We start from the raw sequence: 26,659 nt of genomic DNA on the forward strand, positions 1-26,659 counted from the left end.
ATACAACCCATTTTAAGAATAGTTTCCCTCCAACCAGTCCACTGTTGAACCAACTGCTACAACCCTAATCACTATGGTTTAGCAACACTATGAACACTTTTGACCTCTTTACACTAAATTGACTTGCTTTCATTCTAAAATTAGTTCCCGTGTAAAAATTTTGTTAATTTTTTTGTGAATGTTGCATGTATGCTATGTGCCTGTAATACTGCTGCAAAGTTTTCATTGCATCTGTGCATACATGTGCATATGACAATAAACTAACTTCTGAAATAAACACGTTTACAATACTAACACAATAGGAAGCAAAGTTTGATTTATTTGAAACAAATCAGAGTTTATTATGCCACAGACTACACCCTTGTCGAAGCTTTACTACAATTAATGATTAACCAAACTATATCAGCAGTGCATAGACCAAAAGAACAGGATTCTTTTATTGCAGACTTGTCAGTGCTCCAGATCATTACACACAGTCAAAGATTCACCAAAGGCTGCTTAACAGTAGCACATAAATTCAGAGTCAGAAATGAGGTCTCATTATATATTCTAAAATCGGGAATCTGAAATACTTCCAGCCCCAAGCATTTCAGATAAGAGTACTCAGCCTGTATAGCTTTCTGTTGAACTCATTGCGTTTTTTTGCAGTTGGGGTAAGGTTACCTTAATTTTTAAGGTAAGGTGCACCTTCCTGGTGCTTGATATTTGTAGCCTTTCTTACAGAAATAGATTCAATAGGCATAGAAAGTTAATTATTTTTTGAGCATGTGAGATCATAAGCAATTAGTCATTCAGAAACTCAAATTAGAGTTGATCAGCATTGTGGGAGCTTTCTTCCATGGAAATTGGGGCCAAGAGAGAGATTTTCACACCATAGTCGGGTACACTGGAAGAACAGCTGTGCTACTTTTTCCATAACCTACTTCTACTATGCCTACGACAACCCTAATTCCTTGTCAGTTAGAATTAAAATCACGCTTTGAAAAGCTAGAGTTAATTTTATATGCCCTTATCATAGCATTTCGTATTTTCTTAAAACACATACTTGGCGTTTTCTGGCTGCTGAACCGAGTTGAGAAATTCTGCTTAGGTAAAAATCTGTTCCTCTTCCTCCGTTATGATTTTAAAAATGAAGTCCCAGTGAGAATTCTCTCATCAGTACTAAGATTTTTAAAGACATTCCATTAATTTAAATTTAGCTACGAATTTAAATAGTATTCCCCTTTCCCCATAAATCCAACTCAGATTCCACAATATGTGGCTTCTGCGCTTAATGTTAACGCTGTTCATGCAAGCGACCAAATCTCGAACGACCAGAAATGTTTTTGCAGACTTTCGGAATACTATTCACAGCCACCAACCAAATAAACGCACTCGGGTTTTAGATCCTACACTAGCTATATGTACAAATTTACATTTATAGTTTACGCAGACGAATGTTACACTATCGGTATCTTTCAAACTCACCGAACAATCGGTTTCAGTGAAATTGCTCAGGTTTAACCAGCTCACATGTTACTTTCCGAAGTATATTAACTGCAATGCCTATCACGCAGGCAAGCAGGCGTAGCTGTATATCGCAGGACGTGTCAACTCCCCATTCCAAAACGACGTGTCCTACACGTACGAACAGAACGTGAGAGACGTGGCCAGGATGGATCCTCTGCAAATCCACGGGTACATGCTAATTTCTTCAAACTAACACAAGCATTTGGATCAAACGAAGATCAAAATTTAAACCTTTCTGGCATCGGGTTCATTCCAACCGTGAAATGCACCTTTAAGCATTAAGGTGTCGAATATTTTACTCAACTGTGAATCCACTGAGCTTCAGAAAACTTTCCGGCACCGCCAAAACTTCTCGGTTCAAAAACAACTTTTGACTGGACAACGTGTTAGATTAGTTCCATTGTCAGGATCGGCAGCGCCGATTCGCAGTCCACTTCCAAGTAATACCTGAATGTAATGACGAAATGACATCCCCACTTCAAATTTTAGCCCTGTCATCAGGATACCAGCAGGTTACAAACACCGAGTCCCACAAACCTCGATTCCCACCGCCCCCCCCCCTCACGTTCAGCCAAACCACTTAGATACAAATCATTTAATGAAGTTGGTGAAAGTGATTGTGGACAAATCTGCCTTTATTTTCTGAATATAGGTCCATGACAGCTTTGCACTTGCAGTCATGACATCTGTCCTTTATCACCAATATTAAACTCTTATTCAATAAGAGTTTAGCAAATAATTCCCTGCTCCAATAACAAAATTCCAGTTCCCCAAATAAAATATTATCATTGGGTTAACAAAAAAAATTTGGCTCACTTTTGAAATTTCACCAAGTGAGAGGTTCAGTGAAATTTATTAACAAGTTAATTGGACAGCTGCTGAACGTGGCATTTCAGAAATATTAAGAGTTAATGCAGAAACAAAGGCGTATAAACAAGTTACTTTGAAGTTAGGAAGTCAGATTGTTCATTATCCTAAACAAATAACAATTCTTGAAAGGTGAGGGTGGACTAGACAAGGGAGTCCACAATGCCAGTTACATACAAGTAAAGAGAAAACAATTTGGTGTCCTGAAGAAGACAGCCACAATCAGCTCAGCTGGCAATCAAGAAACTGCAGATCAAAGAGATGAGAAATAAAAACTGAAAGTGTCAGGAATACTCAGTAGGTTAGTCAGCACATGACAAAAGCAGCAAAGCTTTGCCAGCAAAGCATCCTGGCATCTTCCCCCCTACTGTCCAGTCCAGATGAAGGCTCGCAGACCGAAACCTTGACTGCTTACTCATTTCCATATGCTACCTGAAAGAACACAGAACAGTACAGCACACGAACAAGCCACTCACCCCACAATGTTCTGCTGAACAGCTAAAAAGCAAATCAAAAAGATCTAAACACTAATCCCTCTTAACTACAGTGTCAATATTCCTCCATCTTCCCTATTGCCAATCCAAATGGCTCTTAAAAGCCTCTAATGTATTTGCCTCTACCACCATACCAGCAGTGCATTCCATGTATCCACGACTGAGTAAAAAAAATTATTCCTCACATCCTCTTAAAGCTACCCCCTCTCCCCTTTTGATTCATGCCCTCTGGTGTAAAGCATTTCAACCCTGGAAAGCAGATAATCCCTGTCTACTCTAGGTCTCTCATAATCTTATAAACTTCTATTAGATCTCCCCTCAGCCTCCGGTGCTCCAGAGAAAACAGCCCAAGTTTATCCAGCCTCCCAATGATAGCACATGTCTAAACCAGGCTGCATCCTGATAAACCTCTTCTGCACCCTCTCCAAAGTCTCAACATCCTTTCTATAGTGGGGGTGAGCGGAATAGTGTGCTCCAGATATGGTCTAACCAGAGTTTTAAAAAGTTGCAACATACCCTCGACTTCTGAACTCAAAGCCTCGACTAATAAAAGCAAGCATTCCATCAGCCTTCTTAACCACCTTATCATCCTGTGTAGCCACTTTGAAGGAGCTATGAACTTGGATCCCAAGATCTCTCTGCTCAGCAACACTGTTAAGGATCTTGCCTCCTTGCATTTGCCCTATGGCTGGGAGTGCAACACCTCATTTATCTGAGTTAAACTCCATCTGCCATTTCTCTGCTCATATTTGTAACTGATCTATATTGCACTATATTTTTACTAACCAACCCATCTAGATTTTCATCCAGGGCATTTATATACATCACAATCAGCAGAGATTCCAACACAGATCCCTGTGGAACTCCACTAATTACAGACCTCCAGCTTGAATAAGTCCCTTCAACCACTACATTCTGTCTTCTATGTGCAAGCCAGTTCTGAATCCAAACAGCAAATTTGCTGTGAACCGATGCATCTTAAACCTTCTGGATTAGGCTCCCTTGAGCACTTTGTCAAATGCCTTACATTCACTGCCCTACCCTCGTTCAATCTCTCTTGTCAACTTGTCAAGAAAAACTCACAGAATCAGGTTTATTATCACCGGCTTGTGACGTGAAATTTGTTAACTTAGCAGCAATTCAATGCAATACATAATCAACAGAGAGAGAAAAAAAACATAATAAAATCAATAACATATTGAATAGAATATTTTAAAATGTGCAAAAATAGAAATACTGTATATTGAAAGAGGTAGTATCCAAAGCTTCAAAGTCCATTCAGGAATCGGATGGCACAGGAGAAGAAGCTGTTCTTGAATCGCTGAGTGTAAGACATGACCTGCCCCACACTATGCTATGCTGAATCTCCCTAATTAGTTCAGAGTAAAATTTATCAGAGTGCATACATGTCACTACATAAAATCCTGAGATTCCTTCTCTGCAGGCATAGAACAGTCAAATCTATGGAACAGTAACTGTAAACAGTATCAATAGACAAACTGCACAAGTGCAGATAGAAATAAACAGCAATAAATAATGAGCATGAAATAATAATATAACTGACTGTAGCTATTCCATTTTGATCAAAAGCCTAATAGTTGAGAGGTAACAACTTTTCTTGAACCTGGTGGTGTGAGCCCTGAGGCTCTTGTACCTTCTACCTTGATGACAGCAGTGAGAAAAGAGCATGGCCTGGGTAGTGAGGATCTTTGACAATGGATGCTGCTTTTCAATGGCAACGTGAATGTAGATGTAGAATGTAGATGTGCTCAATGGTTGGTAGGGCTCTAACCATGATGTACTAGGCCAAATCTATTACCTTTTTGTAGGATTTTCCACTCAAAGGCACTTGTGTTCCCATACCAGGCCATAATGCAACCAGTCAGCACACTTACCACAACACAACTATAGTAGTTTACCAAGGTTTTTGATGATTTGCCATACTTCCTCAGGAGTCTGTGGAGGTTAAGGTGCTGCCATCCTTTCTTTGCAGTAATATTTATATGATGGGTTCAGGACAGGTCCTCAGAGATAGTGACACCCAGAAATTTAAAGTTACTGACCCTCTCCACCTCTGATCCTTCTATGGTTACAGGTTCATGGACCTCTGTAGAATTTAGGAGAGAGAAACCAATTACTTGGTCTTATTGACATTGAATGAAAGGTTTTTGTTGTTATACCACTCAGCCAAGTTTTCAATCTGCCTCCTTTGTTGGATGTATGAATCAGCACAGTGATATCAGCAAACTTGTACATGATGTTGGAGTCACACAGTCAAGGGTGTAAAGCAGGTACAGCAGGGAACATTCTCCCTTGTTCCCTTCTGAAACAGAAGTACAACATTAGCCACTCAGCCCTCTGAGACCTGGCTAGAGAGAACACGAAGATATTGGTCAAGGCTCCAGCTCCTTCAATAACAGGAAGTAAATCCAATCAGGCCCTGGGGACTTACTCACCTTAACACAGAGGTCCAACACTTAGTCCTTGATCTCTAAATCCCTTAACATATTTCTACACTCAGCAATGATCTCCTGGTCTTCCACATCTTTTCCCCTTGGTAAATACTGTAGCAAAGTACTCATTAAATACCTCACTCATTTTCTACATCCAAACAAATGGGTTCCACCTTTATCCTTGAGTGGTCCAATCTTCTCCCGTTATCCTTTTACTCAATGCATGTATAGAATACCTTGGGATTCACCTTAACCCTACTTGCCAAAGACTTTTAATTGCCCCTCCTGGCTTTCCTAATTCCCTTTAGTTCTGTTTTGACTTCTTTATACTCCTCACCCACTTAGTTGGATTCTGACTCCTGAAGCTTTACATTTCCTTGAAAAACAAAAAAATTCATTGCCACGCTGGAGATCCAAGGTTCTCTTATCTTTCCATCCCTGCCCTTCCAACAGGAACATGCCTTCCCTGTACTATGTGCAATTGATCTTTAAACATTCTCCACACATCTGATGCGGACTTGCCGAAGAGAAAAAAAATGTTTCTAATTAATTCTTCTTAGTCCCTGCCTAATGCCCTCACAATTTGCCCTACTCAGCTTTAAAACTCTCCCACAAGACCCATTCCTATCCTCGTCTTTAGCTATCTTGAAAGTTAAGGAGTTGTAGTCACTTTCCCAAACTGCTCACCCACTGGTCAGTCACCTGGCCAAGCTCATTACCCAAACACTAGGTTCAGTACGGCTCCTCCTATCATTGGACCATCAATATTGCGTTCAGAACAGTTCCTGGATACACTTAACAATTTCTGCCCCATGTAGACCTCTTACCAACAGTTCCTCCAGCATTGTTTCAGATTGATTATGCTTATTAGAACTGGAAAAGTGGGAAAATTCCTTTTCAGTTAATACTGGCGTGGCAAATCAGACCAAAATGAGGTGATGGATGTTTTGCGAGGCAGATAGTGTTACATTTCTCCTGATGTTTAGGATTCCCTGTGTGCTACAAAGATCATGAAAGCTCTTTTTACTTTGAACTGTCATGGACCCCACAAGCTAGGGACAACTAATACTTTTCTCCCCCCTTGGCTTTGTGAACATTGTATTTCTGTTTCCTTTGTCACCATCTGATGAGCAAGGCATCTGTGAGGAAATGTGGCCAACAATAGGCTCCTTTTAGAAATCTGAGTACTTCAGAAGCATTACAGGTGCTGTACATGGAAAATGCCATGATAATTACAAAAAGGAGCACTGAAATATCCACAGGCAAGAACACAACATTAGTGCCTAATACCACATTCCCAATGTGTGGGTGGGGGAGAACTGCGATTGCGAGAATGACTACAGACAACTAATGAAATGCTGTAAGCGCTAAATACAAAAATTGTTGCAAATGTTACAAACAGGAGTACAACAGACAGTGATTATTTTAAATATTTAAAAGCATTTGCTGCACTTTAATTTAGTAAGTGTCTAAGTAAAACCCTTCAATCATTGTGAAACTGCAATTGTGTTTAAACCACAATTCAAGTAAAAACATGTTACTTGCATTCAATGCATATTTTCCTAGGGTGTGTTTCTTACCTAGCAACATTAATTTTACATTGATTTTCATAAAGCTAATCACTTCTGATGTAATTTCTATACAGGCTAGGCTACACGAACGACTCAAAGACGCAAAATTATCTAACAATAGCAAGTTGAGCTGGCAACTACTTTTAATCGCAATGATATTTGAAGAGGCTGCCAAATCTTTGATTTTGAATATTAAAATAATTCAGCTCTTATACTGCAAACAAGTTCAATACTAGGTACTTTTCACAGGTATTGACATTTTAAAAATTAATAATTTGCTGTTCAGTAGGACAGAAATTAACAAATTTTTCAAAATACGCCGGTGATATTCAATCTGATTAACTAGAATATCTAAACCCTAGCCGACTTCAAATAGGCATAAAGATTCAAGCTCATAAGAATAATATCAAAAGACTGAAAACAGGAAATAGTGTTATAGCATCTATTCAAATTATAACTAGAAGTGTGAAGAATTGTGCAATTAATACATTTGTCTTAAACACTATTGTTTTAGGGATTTTCAAAACATTTCTCCTTAGAGCATGACTATTTATCTTTTATTGGAAGAATTTAAACAAGTCGCTAGGAATAAACATTTCATTACTTCAACATGAGCTACACCTTATACCTACGGACAGAGTGGTCCATACTCCATTGTAGTCAATGGCTAGCAAATGAAATTAGAATTTGATTTCAGAATGTACTAATACTGCACAGTATTTCTTGTCCTACTAGTTAAATTCTGTTTAGTGTGCCGTATGAAATTAATCACTGATGACTATTGTATTGAAACTACCAAGTCTGGGTGTTCTCATCAGGTCACATCACCACCAGATGATCTTTTATGGTGTACTGACAAGTGATCATATGGACAGAAACAAACATTAAAAAAGACTTAAAACGGCAGTGTAGGTAGCTACAACAGGGAGACGGGCCTAGACACTCAATAACCATTGTTTTTCCTCCCAGCATTTTGTAAACAAATATTGACCTTTCTTAAAATAACACCCATTCTTGAGTCATTTTACATCATTGGAAACTCAACTGAGTATTTCGACATGGAACAAGCTTCTGCATACTTGATGTCTTTCTGTACTTGAGCCACACTTGATGTCATTGTTGTGCAACATTTAATTGCAAGATTGGTGGGCATAGACCACCCCCAAAAACTGCCCAAGTATCATGGGTTATTCAGATTTTTCATAGCCACATTTTTCCCCTGCAGCTGCCGAGTTTAAAGTGCTATTAAACTCAAAAAACTTAAGGTTGTATGCTCATTCCATTAGCACCATTAAGACGAGAGTTCCATTTCTATTTGAGAATTTGGAAAATATTCACAAATGGATACATGCAATGCAACTACAAGATTTGAAACCAGGCCAGATACAAACATGGACTGGAATCCCAAGGGAATTAAAAGGCTCACAAAGCTCCTTTCACCTCTAGAATCCACAGGGATCCACACAATTACAATATCCCTGAATAGGGATGTCACCAAAATGCCAAGATTTACAAATGGCATTCAGAGAGATCCAAGACTAGTGGCTGTAAGTGCAGCCTTGCACCCATGTCTGGATTGTTTGGCCAATCAATGTCAAGGTTACTATCATATTCAACTTTCTCATTCTTGGAACTGCTCCAGGCAGCTGACCTTTGAAGTCTGTTGCTCATTGCAACATGATCCGGATCACTAATGCACTACAGACTAGGAGAAGCACTTTACTGAAAGTGTTTTCCACCACAGAAAATCTTCCTTATTAGATTTGTATAAAAAGTCTGCGAGAACCTAAACGCCAGACATTGATATTGATGCTCAATATCAAGTAAGGAAAGCAAGAGCAGAATCTTGTGATCAAGGTTGCATTTATAGGTTCTCCTTCAATAGCAGATATATATATACTATTAGGTATCACTAACATCAAAGTGCCTACTATTTTCCAAACAAAAGGCCTCAAGAATGATGAAATGTTCTTATTGATGCAATTGTGGCAGCTTGCAGTTCTTTGAATTGCAGGATTTGATCTCAAAAGTATTTATTCCAATGGCAAGGGATGAGATACAGTGGCATGGGTTTCCTGAAGTCTTAAGTGTCACTTCTGTAGTCATGAAGACTGGAGTTTCATGGACACAGTTATCAATGTGCAAACGATGCACGACCATTCCTGATGGAAACCTCACCTGTTCATTGGACAGAAACCAAGTGCCAAGACTTAGTTTACAAATAAATGTAGTTAAATTTCAGTGCCTCATGTAATGGAAAACCTCCACCCAATCAACAGGCCCACTGGGCAGACATCAACCACAGCGCTACCTTCAAAAGCGAGAACATTTTCTTACCGTCATTATGATGAATACCTATGCCAATGCTACATGGGGATTAACCATACTCAATGACCAAATCAGATATTTTGAATTGGAAGGAACTGCAGTACAGGTAATGCAACCACACATTCTCTTGCACGGTTTGTTTCAGAGTTTCATGATTGTACATGCTCCATCAGCATTAAAAAAAATACTGAAGAAAGCTTGCGTCACAGAATACAGAAGCATTTAATTGTGCTGGATAGCCAGGATGAACTTTTCTCCAGAAGGGCTAGTTTCCAAGTGTTGCAGCCCACCAGGAATAATGACAAACTTAGAAGATGGAAACTGAACTTACAAGGGTGAAACCAGAGCGCTTTTGTTTAGAAATCTCAAAATGTTCTGGAGTAAAGACTAGACTTCCTAACTATGTTATTGGACCTCTCACTGAACTGGACAGGCAATTAGTGCAGAATGCTGTGTGAAATAGGTCACATCACTATCACAAACCAGCTCCACCTGCTCCCTGATAATTGTATTGTGGTCCCATGAGGCATCACTGTTGTTGAATAGCAGTGAAGAGAGCTGACATGAGTTTATAACCAGATCTAAAAGGAATGGCCCAAAACTGCACTGTGAGAGGAATTTTAAATGACCATGGTCTGTGCACCCATTGAAATAGAAAGCTACACCATCAGCCACATTGGTAACAGTGGTTGTTAGAAATTCATGCATCACCTCCAGAACACAAGTGATGCAGACCTGGCTACAATTTATATTACAACGTACTATGAGGTATGCAAAATGAGCTTCTGTCGTTCATCATCACCTATGAATTGCCTGTCAAAGTGCTGAGTATTTCACTTTATACCCTCAGTGGCATCTTTATTTTTATTTTAGAGATACAGTGCAGAACAGGCCCTTCTGGCTCAACAGCACCTAGTTAACACTAGCCTAATCACAGGACAATTTACAACTATGTATAACTAGTACGTCATTTACTGTAGGAGAATCCTGAGGAAATACACGTTTCACAGCGAGAACATACAAACTCCTTAGACAGTACTGGAATTGAACTTCAAACTCCAGAATGCCCCAAGCTGTGATAGTGTCACATCAACCATCATGTATATTATAGTTACCTCATAACCAAGTAGTACACTGAACTAGTACACTGAAAATAGTAGTGTACTAGTTTTCACGCCTCAGTCTTTTATTGCCTCTTGGAAATGCTTCATGCTCTGGAGTGTTTCAAGTTCAAACAGATTCTTACAGATCCAAGCACATCTTCCATCCAAATTCAGGAGCTCCATTGCTGTGCAACATAACACTTACCTTTGCATATTGCCCGTAGCATCACCAGGTGTTCAATAAAAAGAATGCACCGTGCTGTAGTCAAAGGTCTTAGGTAGGTAGATTAAAATTATTTTTTTTTTTAAAAAAGCAACTTAGGAAATTAAATTCCAGGCAAGTATTGCATTACCACACAGAAGTCACAAAACTAAAATGAAAACAAATCAAGTTATAAAGTTTGTGAAGTGATACATTCCAGGAATAAAACTTGTAGTGTCCACCTGAACCAAGAGCACCATAAGATCTTAAAAATTTTCAATGGGAAGATTACCACTCTAATCTCTTCAGTTAATATTAAGTTGTACACAAAGTTCTTGCATTTCGTTCATAATCTTCACATTCTGTAAACACAAACCTTCAGTATGGAGCAGTCTGAAAAGGTTTGAAAAAATATTTTATTAGAATAAACACATAGGAAGCAAAAGTAAATAAATCAAACTGCTCTGAGGAACTCTGAACCAGGCAGCATCTGTAGAAAGAAACAGACACTCAAAGCCTCAGGTTGAGACCCCTCAGGAAGTTGTGGCTGAACAAGCTATTAAACATTCTCCATACACTAGTGTCTTCACAAAATCTAATCCTTAATCTCCAACCAAACACAAATGTTTTAGTGTATATGAAATTGGAAAACGTTTAGGATGAAAAACATACTAATAAACTGTACAACACTACAGACTACCTACCTATAGGAGCAGCACAAAAAAACTGTTACAAATGGTACATTTACTGAATGACCTTCCCCATGTCCACCTTTGCAAAAAAAAACACACCAAATAAAATGGAGTGTAGAAAGGCATTTGTCAAAGTCCAATAAATAGTTTGTTGCAAAAGATTAAAGCATATGGGATCAAGATTGGCCTGTTAATTGGCTTGGTGTGAAGAGGTAAATGGTTGTGCTAACAGGATATTTTTCTGACTGGAAGCCCAAGACCAGAGGTGTATCAAGGAACCAGTGCTGGGGGCCTTTGTTGTTAGTAACATACACTCAGTAGCCACTACATTAGGTACAGGAATGGAATCTGGTATAGTCTTATACTGTTCTAGACCATCCACTTCAAAGCTTGATATATTGTGCATTCAGAGATGATCCTTTGCACACTATCCTTGCCTTCCTGTCAGCTTGAAGCAGTCTGGCCACTCTCTCTCTCTCTCTCTCTCTCTCATTAACAAAGTTTTTTCACCCACAGAGCTACTCACTGGTTTTTTTTTTGTTTTTCCTTCTGTAAACTCTAGAGGCTGTTGAGTGTGAAAATCCCAGCAGTTTCTAATACACTTAACTTAGCCCATCTGACATCAACAACCATTCTACAGTCACTGAGATTCCCATTCTGATGTTTGGTCTCAACAACTTAACCTCTTGACCATGTCTGCATGCTTTTAAGCATTGAATTGCTGCTACATGATTGGCTGATTGGATATTTGCATTAAGGTGGACCTAATGAAGCGGCCACTGAGTGTGTATTACCGACCTGGACATGAATGTAGGATGGACAATTTAAGTTTATGGATGACATGAAAAGTAGTAATGTTGTGGATAGGAGGAAGGTGATCCAAGGCCTCAAAAAGATAGATCAAATGGAAAGTTGAGCAGATCGCTGACAGATAGAGTTCAATCCTGACGAGTATTAAGCAAGATTTCCAGAACAGGGGTAGGCTAAATGGTAAGCTAAAGGGATGTTGATGATCAGAGGGACCTTGAGATTCAAGCCCATGGTAAATGGATATGGGAACAGTAAATAAAAGTGGTGAAGAAAGCACATCATGCTTGCCTTCATAGGTCAGGGCATAGACTATAACGTGTGGGAAGTTATGTTGCAACTCTATAACATAATGGTTAGGCAACACTTGAATACCATGTGCAGATACAGTCACCATATTACAAAAGAATGTGATTTTCACTGGAGAGGGGGGCAGAGGAGATTCACCAGGCTGTTGCCTGGATTGGAGGACTTTGTTGGATTGGCTTTTGCCCCTCTCTCTTCTCAGATCACTGATTTTATGATTGCTAGTGTATGAGGTGCAATTGGCATTAAGGCAAATAAAGCCAGGTTCTTAAAGCAAGGAAGGGAGTCTTGTGATTTGAGTATGGGTACAGGCTACAACAGCCTTACACTTGGTCTGCCATTCAATAAGAAAATGGCTAATACGAGTGTTCAAGGACCGTTCATAAATAAATATTCAGGGGAAAAAAGTCAAAAGCAAGCTGCTAAAGAATGATCAACAGAAGCAAGGAACAATTTCTCCAGGGGAACAGTGATGGTCTCAGGCTTTTGAGCTTGTGCAGCCAAATGAAAAGCAGCTTCCATAACATCGAATAGGAGGTAATGTGCAACCACAGGACTGAGCAGTCCAGACAGATGGTGTCACCAGTCCCCAGTAACAACCTGCATCCACCACACCAGTAAGATGCACCCTTCAGCCCCACATATCAGAACTGTCCAGCACTCACATTAACCTGCCCAATGGCAGTCCTCAGATGCACCCTCTGCACACCAGGAACAGGCAATTAGTTGTCGCAAGAACAAACGCTCCCACTGGCTTTCAAGCTCAGCAGCAGGGAGCTCAAGTGGATGTCTTTCTTGACTAGAGTATACACCCTGTATTTTGGACTAGATAACCAGGAGCACTCTTGATAAATCAGTGCTCTTCTGTACAGCACTAGGAGAAAGCAAAGGTAGTTGAAACCAAGATCATATCAACCACCATCTTGCTGAATGTTAGAACACGTTTGAGTACCTCAATGCCTGCTCCTATTTTCAAGTCACACAAGATTTTTGTGCACTGTGCCAATCAGAAAAACTGATCTGATTTAAACAATTTCCCCACAGTAAAGGAAGGCAACTTCAAGTTACAGGTTATGCTTCAGAACACCAAAACAGTTTTTAAGACCAGGCCTGCTAATTTGTGTATTTTATTTTATAAGTGGTGAATCAGCTGAACATTCTGTTGACAATGAAACATACAATTCTGTACACCTTCCTTTTCCAAGGCAATTTTTCATTCATCTATCTTCTTATGCATGTGAAATCAATCCACATTCCCTAGAAGTGAAGCTCAAAGTATGGCTGTGATACAAGTTGTGTAATATTTCCACCAGATCAAGCATATGCTGGGGATTCTAGAGTTATTCCATACTAAAGACTATTCCACAAATGAGATGGTCATGTTGCACTCTTATTTGGGTTATGATCAGCAGAAAAATTAGATAATTCAGATTATACAGAAACAGCTCCAGGCTCAATTCAAATGTCACCGCCCCTTACCACCCCTTCATATTCCTCACTCAGAGGTGCTGATCTGCTCTGGAAATACTTTCACTGCTGCCTCCCATAGTGTTCAAAATTCATTTATCTGTTAAAAAAAAAATCAGTCTTCTGAGACCTACTCAATCAGCAATGTGCAAATTGACATGGACCCTTTGTGGTCAAAATAATTCAGTGTAGTACATTCACATGCAGTACAGTACTTAAATTTCACATCAATTCAACTTAAAATACATTTCACTTTCCTCTCACGCATGGAAAAAATATCTACAGAACAGCTAGGATCAAAGTCCAGACTTCTTTGTGTTGATAGCCTTATAAACAACTTCACAGGTTTTTAAAAATTACTTGGACCAGTTATATCCCAGTCCCACAAACAATAGGGTCCTTTTTAAAACACATTGCTGCAGCTATACAGACGTGTAACACAAGAAATAATATCAGAAGTACAACAGTACCACACAGATAACAATTATTCTCTCCACCACCACTCCCACCCCCCCCCCCCCCGGAATCTTTGGCAGTTTTGGCAACAGTAGAATAAGTTTACAGAAGTAATGGAGGGTGGGGGGTAAAAGAGAAAAAAAAGTATGTCCAGCAACTACATAGGTTCTCTTGTTTGGTGAAACAAGATTATATTTGCAAATCTTACTTTCAATATTGAATACTCTGAAATTCAAACATTTCTTTACCAGAATCCACAAGAAAAAATATGACCCATGACAACTTAATCCATTCATGAAAATAAGTTTATTAACCACTTCATATTTATTAGATGTCAAAGAGGAGTTGCCTCCCATGTTGTATTCAAGAGAAACTCACTTTTCATATTTTCTGATTACTTTCTTAGAAGAATGTTCCCTAGTTATTTGTCAACAAACCCAAGTCTTTCTAAATTCATTTTATTTTCTCTCTCCATTCAAATATATTTTGCTAACAGGTCAGTTTTCACCTCGTTTCCTTGAGTTCTAAACAGTTTTTTTTCCAATGTTAGCACCTATATCTAGCTATACTTATTCAATTGCAGTCATATATCCACCATTGTAATCACTGCTGTAAGAACTTACTCAAATCATACCTATGGTTGTATGTGAATGATCTTAGGTTGTCTTACTTCTGTATAAAACACCTAGCCACCCCCCCCCCCAAAAAAAAGCAACAGTGTGCACTTATCCTCCTAAATGCCTACTGTACTACAGGGCTATTTTGTGTTCCATTACCAAGATCCTTCATTTACAATTTCTCACTATATAAAAATGCAACTTCGTTATGCGTCCTGCCAACATGCTAAACATTACATTTGCCCAGTTTACTCCATCTATCACCATTTTACTTTTGAAAACACCCCACCGTTCACTCATTGTACCATCAGCAAACTTGAATACATTATGCTGTACACAGCTGAGCACTAGACTCATTCTAGTCATCCAGTAGTATATCAAACTGAAAAAAAATCTTTCTATTCTGAGTGATTTCTGCATTTTAGCCAAACTATGTGACTCTGAATGTTTATTTTGTGTAGCAACTTTTAGTAAAGCATCCATGTCTTCTGAAATGCAGACACAAATTATCTAGTGAGATCCCATCCTCTTCACTGATAACTATATCCACAAAAACTAGAATTAATAAACATTATTTTTCTCTTCAGAAAATTACAGTCAATGCAATTTTATAAGGATCCTGTTATGTGTTTTAGTCAGGGATTTCACCATTATGTTAATAATGGTCAAACCAACTGTTTAAAATTTCCTACTTCTTGCCCTTCAGTGATACATTTGCTAACTTTCAATATCCTAGAATTGAGATAGAATCTAGAAAATTGTGATGGATCACCTCTAATGCATCCACCCTCACTCCGCAACTACCTTTTTTTAGAAAACAGTAGGATGCAGGTTAGTACATCCAAGGCATTTGTCCAATTTTAGACCCACTGATTTGTCTACTACCTACGAGAATACATTCATTCTCTTGGCTCATTACTCTGAATTTATTTTCATTACTACTCAATTGTAGCTTCTGCAACAAATCTTGACAAAGATAAATGGAAAAATATGTTTAATGCTTCAACCTAATCTTTCTTACCATTATTTCTCCTGTTATTAACAGTTTTGTTATTCTCCCATTTACACTGTTATAGGTCTTGCAATTTTTAAAAAATATTTCTTACCAACTTATTCTCAATTGTTATTTCCATCAACATTTCAGGCATTCACTATTTCCTTGTAGACTCCAGTCTTATACATTACACAACTACAAGTCTGACTTAATTGATTTTAATTTGTTAAAATGACTTATTGCCAGCCAGTGTAGCGACATCCACACTGGATTTTGAGGCAAGTGGTCCTGAGTTTGAATCCAGCTGTCTCCTTGCACACTTTCCCACCAGTGCTGGGTTGGGCATCAAGCTAGCAACTCAGCTTTGCAAAAAAAAGACAAAAATGCCAAAGCAGCAGCAAAGTTGCTGCCCAATGCACCACAAGACACAGAAAGGAACAACACTTTTCTAATGGCAAACTCTGCCTTTGAAGGTGGTAGCGAACCACTGCAAAACCCATGGTGAAGGTACCCGTACAATGCTGTTTGGCAAGTAGTTCTAGGATTTAAATCCAGCAACAATTTTACAACAGCAATATTTTAGGTGCCAATGTCAGTTACAGATTGTTGATCTAATTTGACTCTCTTAAACCAGTAGAAAAAGGAACTAACCTGGTGTCAAACTCAGCCCCAATTTGGACATAAATACATTACCCTTCCTTCATCATATTGATCTACTTGTAGGCAGATTAAAAATGATTATTGTACTAATTGCTTGACAAGCTTTTCTTGTTTCTAAATTCTCTCAATTACTTCGCTGTTGTCAGGATACTGTCAACAATTGCAGCCAATGCTCGCCTCCACTTAAATAAATTCTGGTTCTGTTCTTCTGGGTTAAGATTATTTCTCTCTATTGACTTTCTGCCATCTTTTATTATCACAGCCTCTCTGCATCAGTAGCACAAGTTTACCTGGCCCCCAATATCCCATTCCCTCCCCACCCTTTTTCATGGGAGAAACAAAGAGGTAACTACAGATTAAATAATGGAATTGATTATCAGGGCTAAACTTGGAATTACCTCTATAATTATCATGGAGTCAGAAGTTTTCCAATTGATATAGATCACTTCCACCAAGATTCAGTCTCCACCAAATTACAATAAAAGTATATAGATGTCATTACATACAACCCTGAAATCCATTTTCTTGTGGTCATACTCAATAAGTCAACCATAATAGAATCAATGAAAGACCGCATCAACTGGGTGTACAACCAGTTTCCAAAAGACAAACTGTGCAAATACAAAAAAGAAAAATAATAAATAAGCAATACTGAAAACACAAGATTCACTAGAATATTGTTCAAAACTTCAACCTGTATCCTCACAAGGTAACATTTTTCAAAGTGAGAATTTCAAATCTGAATGAAAAACTTCCAAATAAAACTATTCATAATAGACAACTTAAGCATGCCTAACTTTATATTCAGCTAATCATCACAGGCATGTCATTTTGAAAAAGCCAAGTGGAGCGTTTTTGGAGTGAAGAATCCTACTGCTGTAAGGAGTTTCCAAGTTCTGACCATGACTATATGGGTTTCTTCCAAGTGGTCTGGTTTCCTTCCACTTGCCAAAGAATACCAATTAGTAGATTAATTAGTCATATGGGTGTAACTGGGTAGCTCAGCTCACTGGGCCAGAAGAGCCCATTACTGTGCTGTTTTTCAAAATAAATTAGCTCAGTTGATTTCCCCCTTTTCCAACTTAGTATCACTGAGCTCTATTACAAATTTCCCATTTACAAAGCTCAAGTATAGGCCTTCCTCAGGTTACGAATGAGGGACCTATGGACAGCTCATACATACTAACAAACTCTTTTGAGAATGACAGGATGAATTTACCAGCTACTTCTGTGGGGATGCAGGTATCTTTTTGGGGTGGGAACAGAACAGAGCTCCTCAATGTGCTCTCTGTCCACCAACTTGAGTTACAACATCCAGGACTGAGTCAAACAGAACAAAGTGTTAAGCAAATTCCCTGCTTACTCAGAGTCAGTGAGGCAACCTGCTTGTCCCGTGCCTGCTCACCCTCCCATCACAGCTGTCTGGGATTTTCTCCCACAAGCTGCCTTTGTTCTTTACTGATTTGTGAACAATGCAGGTTATGAACAGTTCTCAGAAAGAGAATCCAGTCATGAGCTGGGAACTGCAAGTAACTGACACAGGGAAGGTGATATTATGTTCTTTGTGTGGATCAGTGTCATGCTAGCCAGTGCATTTAACCTTTGGAATAATCATGACTTCTGTAATGACCAAAGTAAACCTTCGGTCATCTTCTCTGGATGAAAGGAGCCATACACAACAAAACAGTGCCCCATCTGGCTGCATCATTGCGTGATATGCAAACTGCAAGGCAGCAGACCGCAAGAGGACAGTAAAAACTACCGAGAGGACCACCGAGGTCTCTCCCTCACCCTCATTTGTGATATTTATCAGGAGCATTGATTATGAAGGGCCTGGAATATTGTTTCCCTGAAACATCTACTTGACCCACTACTGTCAGGAAGGAGGTACATGAGCATCAGGACTGGAGGACTGCCAGATCAGGTAACAGTTTCTTCCCCCCAGGCTGTGGGACTAATGAATACCCTGCCATTACCAAGGTGATGTTATTGGAGTATAAAAGGTGCATTGTTTGCCTTGTAACCAAAACTATGTAGTCAGCTTTGAGTTTGCTATTTGCTTTGCATGTATCCAATTTAGTAGCAGAATGAAATCTTAAGAATGCAGAAGACAATGGTGTGTTAATGAGAGGTAGCTAAGAGATGTAGATTAGAACATGATTAAGTCAATAGGTAGAAACAGTAGTGGCGGATGTACTTGTGATACGCACCTATAGACCGATTGGATATGCTAATACAATTAAACCAGGAGATTGCTATAAAAATTGCTATGTACAAGGATCGGTGGGCAATCAGCCAAAGACTAGCTCAATTACTGTCTCAGCTTTGATATGCAAATTAAAGTTTAATACTTCTTGAAGAATCTTCTGCGTCTCCTGATCGTTTGTGGGGCATGAGAAACCAGGACAATGTTTACTTGTGCTGCACATTCCACATGCATTTTGAATTACATTCTATACCTTCTTTAGGGTAATATTTTGTTTTATGTTCTGTGTGTGTATTGTCAATGCTTCATCACGCAGAGGAAAGTTGTTTTGTTTGGTTGTACACATGTACAGTAAGATGACAAACTTGAACTTTAAAAATACAATAAAATAGCAATAGTAGCATTATTTGAAATGCACAATAGCTATAAAAATATCAAATCTGAGGAATTATGGACACTGAATTTAAATAAACAGGAATTGCCTCTTTCAAGACACAGTCTGTACCAACAAACAAAATGCAAGAGGAACTCTGTGGGTCAGGGAGCATCTTGGGGGGGGGGGGGGGGAGAAAGAGTAGCCTAAGACCCTTCATAAGTATTGAAATGAGGGCAGAAGCCAGATTAAAAGAATGAGGGGGGGGTTGGTGAAGGGAAGACCAGAAGCTGGCATTTGATAGGGAATCCAGGTGAAGGAGGGGGTTTCAAAAGAGAAATAAGGAAGCTCAGAGCAGATAAGTGGGCAAAACAAAGTGCTAGAGGAATCTGATTATTCTGACTATCTGATAAGAAGGAATGCACACTGTGGAATAAAGGAAAGGAGGAAGGGTATCAGAGGAAGTGTGTGTTGATTCAGATACACAACTGCTCCTTTTCTCCCCCACCCCTTTCAAGTACCACATGACACGGAACTACAGTACTCCTACAGAAAGAAAGAGAGCAAACATTGTTGTTGACTCATCCTTACTGGATGTGCGATACAAAGTCAAAGTGAATTATCAAAGTTCATATGACATCATATACTACCTTGATTTATTTTCTTGCAGGCAATTTCAGGAAAATACAATTGAAATTATGGAAAACTAAGAAGACTGGCAAACTATGTGCAAAAGACAGGAGATCATGAAAAAAAATAACTAATACTGAGAAGTTGTAGAAAGTGAGTCTGTAGGTTGTGGAACCAATTCAGTGTTCAGCTGAGTGAAGTTATCCATGGTGGTTAGGAGACTGATGTTTGTAGGGTAATAACTGTTTCTGAACCTTTAACAGATTTTGGCTTTAACAGACTTCAACTGAGAACCTAAAATTCCATTTTGCACTTCAGTATTTAAAATATTCTTTAAAAAAATGCTTGACTGCAATGTTAGATAATTTGCCAGCCTATTAAAAGTTAACAGGTGGTGAGCTGTAACTGGTTACCTGAGTTGGGGATGATTAACATCATCAGAGGTAGAGTCCATACTCGAAGAACTTGTATAATGAATAGTTTTGTCAGCAAGACCTACAGAAGTTGCACTTTGTACAACTACAGTACCGTTTGAAGAGTGCAAAAATTAAGAAATTTAGCAAGCATGGATATCAATGCATTGGGGAAATATTAAAGATAGAAATTCAAAGACAGGTTTAAAAAAAACAAAAATGGAGAACACTCAACCCCTCTACCCAGTGAATAGGTATTTTCTTCATTTAGATCTTTTGGTTCTTTTTAACCAAAGTGCATAACCTCACTTTCCTACATTAAACTTGACTTGTCACAGTTTCACCACTCACCTTCCTACATAAACCCTGACGCAGCATCTAAAATCCAACTGAAACATATGCTCCCATCTATTTTTCTGCCATACAAGTATCTTCTGCTCACCAAAAATAGAGGATAATCAGGACAAAAAAAAACAATTCCTTAAGCAATCACTGCAAGAGAAAAAAAATACTAAGCAAAGTATGGGAAATACGGCTGATAAATACCTTGGGTCTGGGTGACCTGTTTCCTAAATTTATGAAAGGATCCTAACTAGTTGCCTCAAGGCCTGGTATGGAAATACTGATGCCCAAGAACAGAAAAGCCTACAAGTAGTGGACACAACCCAGTCCATCACAGGAAAATCCCTCTTCACCATTGACCTCTTCACCCCCAAACTCAAGACCATGCTCTTGACTCATTGCTGCCATCAGGTTAGAAGCACAGGAACCTTAGATTCCAGAACACCAGGTTCCGGAGCAGTCATTACTCTTCAACCATCAGGCTCACGAAAGCGTATGGATAACTTCACTCACCTCAACAATGAACCGATTCCACACCATATGGGCTCACTTTTAAGGACTCTACAACTCATGTTCTCAGTATTATTTGTTTTACATTTAATGTTATCGTTATTTGCAGTTTGTCTTTTGCACATTGGTTACTTGTCAGTTTTTTTGATGATTCCATTGTATTTCTTAGTTCTACCATGCATGCCTGCAAGAAAATCATTCCCAGAGTAGCAAGTGGTGTCACATCCTGCACTTACTTGGATAATAAATTTACTTTGAACTTTTGAAAAGTGATACCGATAACTCATAACTGTCATTTCACTACACTCCCTCAATTATAGAAGGCGCAAGTAAATTTTGGAAGAGACTATAACACTGCTACTTAAGAAAGCAGAGGGAAAGAAAACAGGAATTACAGTATATGCCACATAGGTTTGCATCAATTGTCAGAAATAAAAACTATTAAAAAAGTGAGGGGTTAGTGAAGAAAATTCTCAATGTTTCAATCTCAACAATATATAACTTGAGGTCCAGTTTAAAATGTCAAGTTAATTGTTAATGACGGGCTCACTGAACTTTGGTTTATTGACATGTCTGATCAGTTTTATATTTATTTTAATTATACATGTGTGACAATACTGAACAATTGCTTTAAACCTCCTCAAGTGCTGATTGCCAGTCCCATTAGACGACTGAAGTGTCCACAATGATTAAGCAGGTAGGTTTGCAAAAAATTAATGGAATTCTTATCACAAACAACAGTCCTTCTACAGCTTGAGCGACCTCATTCTGAAAGTTTATAACGAGAGTGCTTTCAGAGCTAAAAATTCTGAAAACAAGACCCTCTGTAAGTTAGTTATAACATCGTTTTAACAATTGATAAAAATACCAAAGGTTAATCAAGAAAATAAAGCCAATCACCGGTTTTTCCAATTATTGCACGCTGAATTAAGTTATATTATTCAAGATGTGACAGTCAAGATTATTCAAGCCGCAATAACTCTTTCTGATAGCTCGTCACATGAAGATTCACGTTTACAATGTAATAGATTACCCTAAAACAAAGCAGCAAATTGAAGATGAGAGATTACTGTCCTGTTTTTTTTACACATCAATTATGCTTCTTTTAGCAGCAAGTTTCTTTTCCCTTGTTATGCCCCTTGCAAATGCCAGTGGTGAATTGATTACTTATTTATAACTGGTTCAGGTGTAATGCACTGAATGACCTGTGTTGTTATAACCCCCATGCTTTCAGACACCAGAAAGCTAAAATTCCAGTTCCTGCAATTTTAAGTACACAACTTCAAAATTAAAAAAGTCAGCTTTCAGATTTATTTTTCCCCTACAGGAACCTTTCCTCCAATACAAAATCAGCTCATTATTGACAATCAGCATTTATTTGTTCTTCCCTACAGAACAAAGCAGCACATCCTTAAACAAAAATTGCTAGACAAAGTTTGGTCAAGTTGGGTATTTCAAATAGCTCACTTCCATCCATGTAATCAACCCAAGGGTGGAAGTCCAGTGGGTCGTGCAGTACTATCTACTTGCCTGACTGGATGCACCTGCAGCACATACAACATTAAGGAATTCTTCTTACAAGCACTTATCCACTACCCTAAACAGCTATCAACACAATTTAACGTAAAAACTCAACAACGCTACTTCAGATCTACAACCTCCAGCATTTAGAAGTAAAATGTCATGGACAGCTCAATACTCAGGGTTGTCTAGCCACACAAAAGTTCAAAATCAAGAGCAATACTCCCAGATTCAACTTAATGCCATAATCCTCCCAAATCCCATAGTACATTAGGATGGAAACCAGAAGGATTATAAATTTATACAGTATGGAAACAAGCCTTTCAGCCCAAACTCATCCATTAACAAAAGCTCAAGAGTTTCTATTAATCCTCAAGCTGAGTATACGTTGTATTACAACTTAATTTTTCCTACTCCGAATATACTACAGGAGTTACTACATATTCATTATTTACTACGCAAGGACAACAGACATTGGATAATACTTTAAATCATTGTCATACCGTACAGAAATGCGCCCTTTCAACTGCGGTGCCCATCTATATTAATCCCATCTGCCTACTCTATGCCTTTCCTGTTCAGGTACCTGTCCGAATGTCTCGTAAATATTGTGCAACACATACAAAATGCTGGAGGATCTCAGCAGGTCAGGGAGCATCTATGGAAAAAATAAACTATCAACACATTGGGTCAAGAACCTTCATCAGCACTGAAAAGGAATGGGGAAGAAGCCAGGTTCTGCATCTACCACCTCCTCAGGAGTTTGTTCCAGACGACCACAACCCTGTGTAGAACAACGTATTCCTCATATCTCCAAGTCCTGTGCTCCCACATTCGATCCTGAAACTTGGCATCCAGGCAAGGCGTTAAGAATAAAGATACTTCAGACCCAGATACAAAGATTCTGCAGGTGCTGAAAATCATGAGCAACATACACAAGATGCTAGAAGAACTCAAAAGGTCAGGCAGCATCTAAGGAGGAAAATGAACAGTAAACGTTTCAGGCCAAGACCCTTCATCGGGACTGGAACTGGGGCAGAAGCCAGAATAAAAAGGAGTGAGAGGAGCACAAGCTGACAGGATTAGATGAAGTAAGGGAGGGAATGATGTGAGAAGCTATGAGGTGGTTAAGTGGAAAAGGCAAAGGCTGAAGGAAGAATCTGGCAGGAGAGCACTGCAGATCATGGAATGAAGGGAAATAGGCAGGAAATCAGAGGGAGGTGAAGGACAGGTCATGAAGAGAACAGGTGACAAGGCCAGAGTGAGAGAAATCAAAAGAGCAAGATGAAAAAAGGAAATCAGAAGAAAGTGGTTACCAGAAGTTGGCAGAGAAAGGTTGGAGACAATCAAGATGGAATATGAAGTGTTGCTTCTATAACCTACTTCTAACCTCATCACAACAGTAGAGGAGACCATGGACAGACACGTCGATATGGGAAATGGGAAGTCAACAGCAGGATCCCACCACCAGGCACATCTTTCCCTCTATTCTGCACAAGGATCACTCTTCACCACGACTCCCTTGTCTACTTGATCTTCTCCACCAATCTCCTTGCTGCCAGTGATCCCTGAAACCATATTAAGTTCTACACCTGCATTCACCACTACACAAGGCCCAAAACAGTCCTTCCAGGTGAGGCAGCACTTCAACTGCAAGTCTGTCAAGGTCAATATTAAACACAGTGTGGCTTCCTCTACATCAGAGAGGATCACTGCAGACTGAGGGACCACTTTGTTGAATACCTTCATTCCATCTGCTGTAACAACAGGATTTGCCTGTACCCAGGCAGTTCAATTCCCACTGCAATGTTTCTGTCCACAGCCTCCTTTACCGGCATGAGAGGCCCGATGCAGATTGGAGGAGCAACCCCTCATATTCTGTCTTGGGAGTCTCCAATCTGAAGACATCAACATCAATTTCTGTAAGCATTCCCATTTACTCTCCTCCCCAACCCCTTTTTGATTTCTCTCATTCTGGGGGCACTGTCACCCCTTTTCTTCTCCTCCCTTACCCATCATCTCCCTTTGGTTCTCCACCTCATTCCATAGTCTACTGTCCTCCATCAGATCCCATTTTCTTCAGCCCCTTGCCTCTTCCACCTCCCAGCTTCTCACATAACCCCTTCCTACCAGTTTGTGCTCCTCTCCCCTCTCTTTGGTCTGGCTTTCATCCCTTTCCTCTCCAGTCTTAATGACAAGTCACAGATGAAGCAGCAACTATCTCTTTCCATCCACATACGCTATCTGACTCACTGAGTTCCTCCAGCATTTTGTGTGTATCCACTACAGACCAAGTAAATGTCAAAAAAGTAACATGAGAAAATGAAACTCTCAACAGTTCAGCATCCTTGAAAGAGAAACACGATTAACATTTAAATCATTGAAAGGTTAACTGTTTCTGACACTACAGATGCTGCCCGAATTGTCCAGAAATTTATCACGATTTTTTTAAAAACACATCCAGAAAAATCATGGGTGCTTTCTGTTCTGTGCCCCCAACATACATGTTTATTTTCTAAATCTAATTCCTCATTGGGTAGTCACGTCATATTTCATACCACAGCAACACTTCACAATTCTCATAACTGACAATAACTTTCAGTTTCAATTTAATTAACACTTTCCAACCTTGATCTTGATTAATTCCTGATAATTATCAGCCCAGATTCTCAAATGCTTAACTATCAGGCCTTACATTCATCTTCTCACCTACCAACCATCCCCCTGGCCCTACCCCAATGTATATCTTTGCTTTCCTCAGCAAACTATTTACCCACCAATACTTGCACTCCCACATCTCCCAATTCAGTTGCCCCTTCCTATCTACAATTTTGTTTTCCCGCAACGAGTGGCAACTCTCTTGCCCGTCACCTGCCCCGCAATGAGTGACATTCTCCCAGTTACCTACCCGATAACCAGGGACATTCTCCAACGCCTGCTCCCATTTGACACCATCTACTTTAATTACTCCCTCCTCTCCTTGCCCTGCCCCACTATTTAATCTCCACCTCCCCTGTTGCGCTATTTAATGTCCCCCCCCACCCCCACCCGTTCTCTTTTCGTTTCCGCTGGAGCCCTGGGTGCTCTCCCATCCGTCGGTACACTGCATCGCCCTGTTACTCACAGTTTCCGCCTTCCCCTAAGGCCCCACTTCGTTCCTCTCAGCACAACATGGCGATGGGCGCCAACGCACCAATCAGCCCCCAGCTTCCATAACGGTGCCGCTTTGCACCAATCACAATCCGGACCGACACACCTTCCGTGGATACTAGCCCAATCATACACCGGCGGTATTTCAATCAGAAGAGCGTCCTTCAATTGGTCATCAAATGGAAGTGGCTCCCTTTTCACCAATAAAGGAATGCCACCGCTGTGCTTGCTCTTTCTTGATTGGACTCTCCATTGGCCAATCGGTGATGATACTGTACAGCGGCTATTCAATCAGAATACACAGCGCGGCAAAGGGCAGCCAATCAAGTATGGCAACAGCGTCATCTGGTGGCGGAGTTGAGTGCAGGCAGTCGCTGCGGCTGGGTTGCGAAGTTCGGAGGTTGTTCCGTCTGTAAGTTGCCAATACTTCCGCTTTTGTAGAGACAGCGGGGTCGGGCTGGGCGAGGAAGCCCCAAGAGGGCATATGTGTGGCATAGTCCTGTTCTGTTTTAAGGAAGGTAACAGGACAGTAATGAAAGCTTTGAATATTAATGTAAGAAAGAAAGGTTGCACGGTTTATTCTTGTATTTAATTATGAATAAAGTTTATTTTAATATTTTTAAAACTTGTTTAGTTTTCCGCAGTTGAAGCTGGAATTGTGCTCACTGCCGCATCAGTGAGTTAAGAATGTTTGCCTTTTTCATTTTCCCGTTTTGTATCATAAAGAGTTTGATCTCATTACCTATACCCGGATAGAAATGTTTACCTTCCGCAGGTTTATGCGGAGAGCTGGTGACTATTGGTTCGCTGAACAGGTTGACGTCCACGCCCTTTTCTCTCGATGGTTTGGAACATTTCGCTCAACAACATTGGTGGAGGAAAGGGCGGGATGGAATAAGCTTTTTCCCAGCACCTTGTCATTGCCCCAATGAAACAACTTTCACGAGTTTTGCTTCCTTTTGTTTTGGAGCAGGTCAGAAAATGAAAC

The 26,659-nt window shown here is 39.6% G+C and overlaps 1 protein-coding gene across 5 annotated transcripts in view; it reads right to left on the reverse strand.

Annotated features, from left to right (window-relative positions):
* The window catches only part of mtmr4 (myotubularin related protein 4), a 151,560-nt gene extending 125,796 nt beyond the window's left edge, over nucleotides 1-25,764 (reverse strand). The window contains exon 1 of one of the 5 annotated variants that reach the window (XM_059973146.1): nucleotides 25,646-25,764. The gene's annotated coding sequence lies outside the window, so the exon portion shown is untranslated. Of the gene's footprint in view, nucleotides 1-1,467; nucleotides 1,717-1,813; nucleotides 1,833-25,429; nucleotides 25,485-25,645 lie in introns of those variants that run through there. The other 4 variants (XM_059973147.1, XM_059973148.1, XM_059973145.1 and 1 more) reach the window with 4 other exon arrangements.
* Between the last annotated feature and the right edge of the window lie 895 nt (nucleotides 25,765-26,659).

This window comes from Hypanus sabinus, chromosome 6, assembly GCF_030144855.1.
Source record: "Hypanus sabinus isolate sHypSab1 chromosome 6, sHypSab1.hap1, whole genome shotgun sequence".
NCBI classification, from domain to species: Eukaryota; Metazoa; Chordata; class Chondrichthyes; order Myliobatiformes; family Dasyatidae; genus Hypanus; species Hypanus sabinus.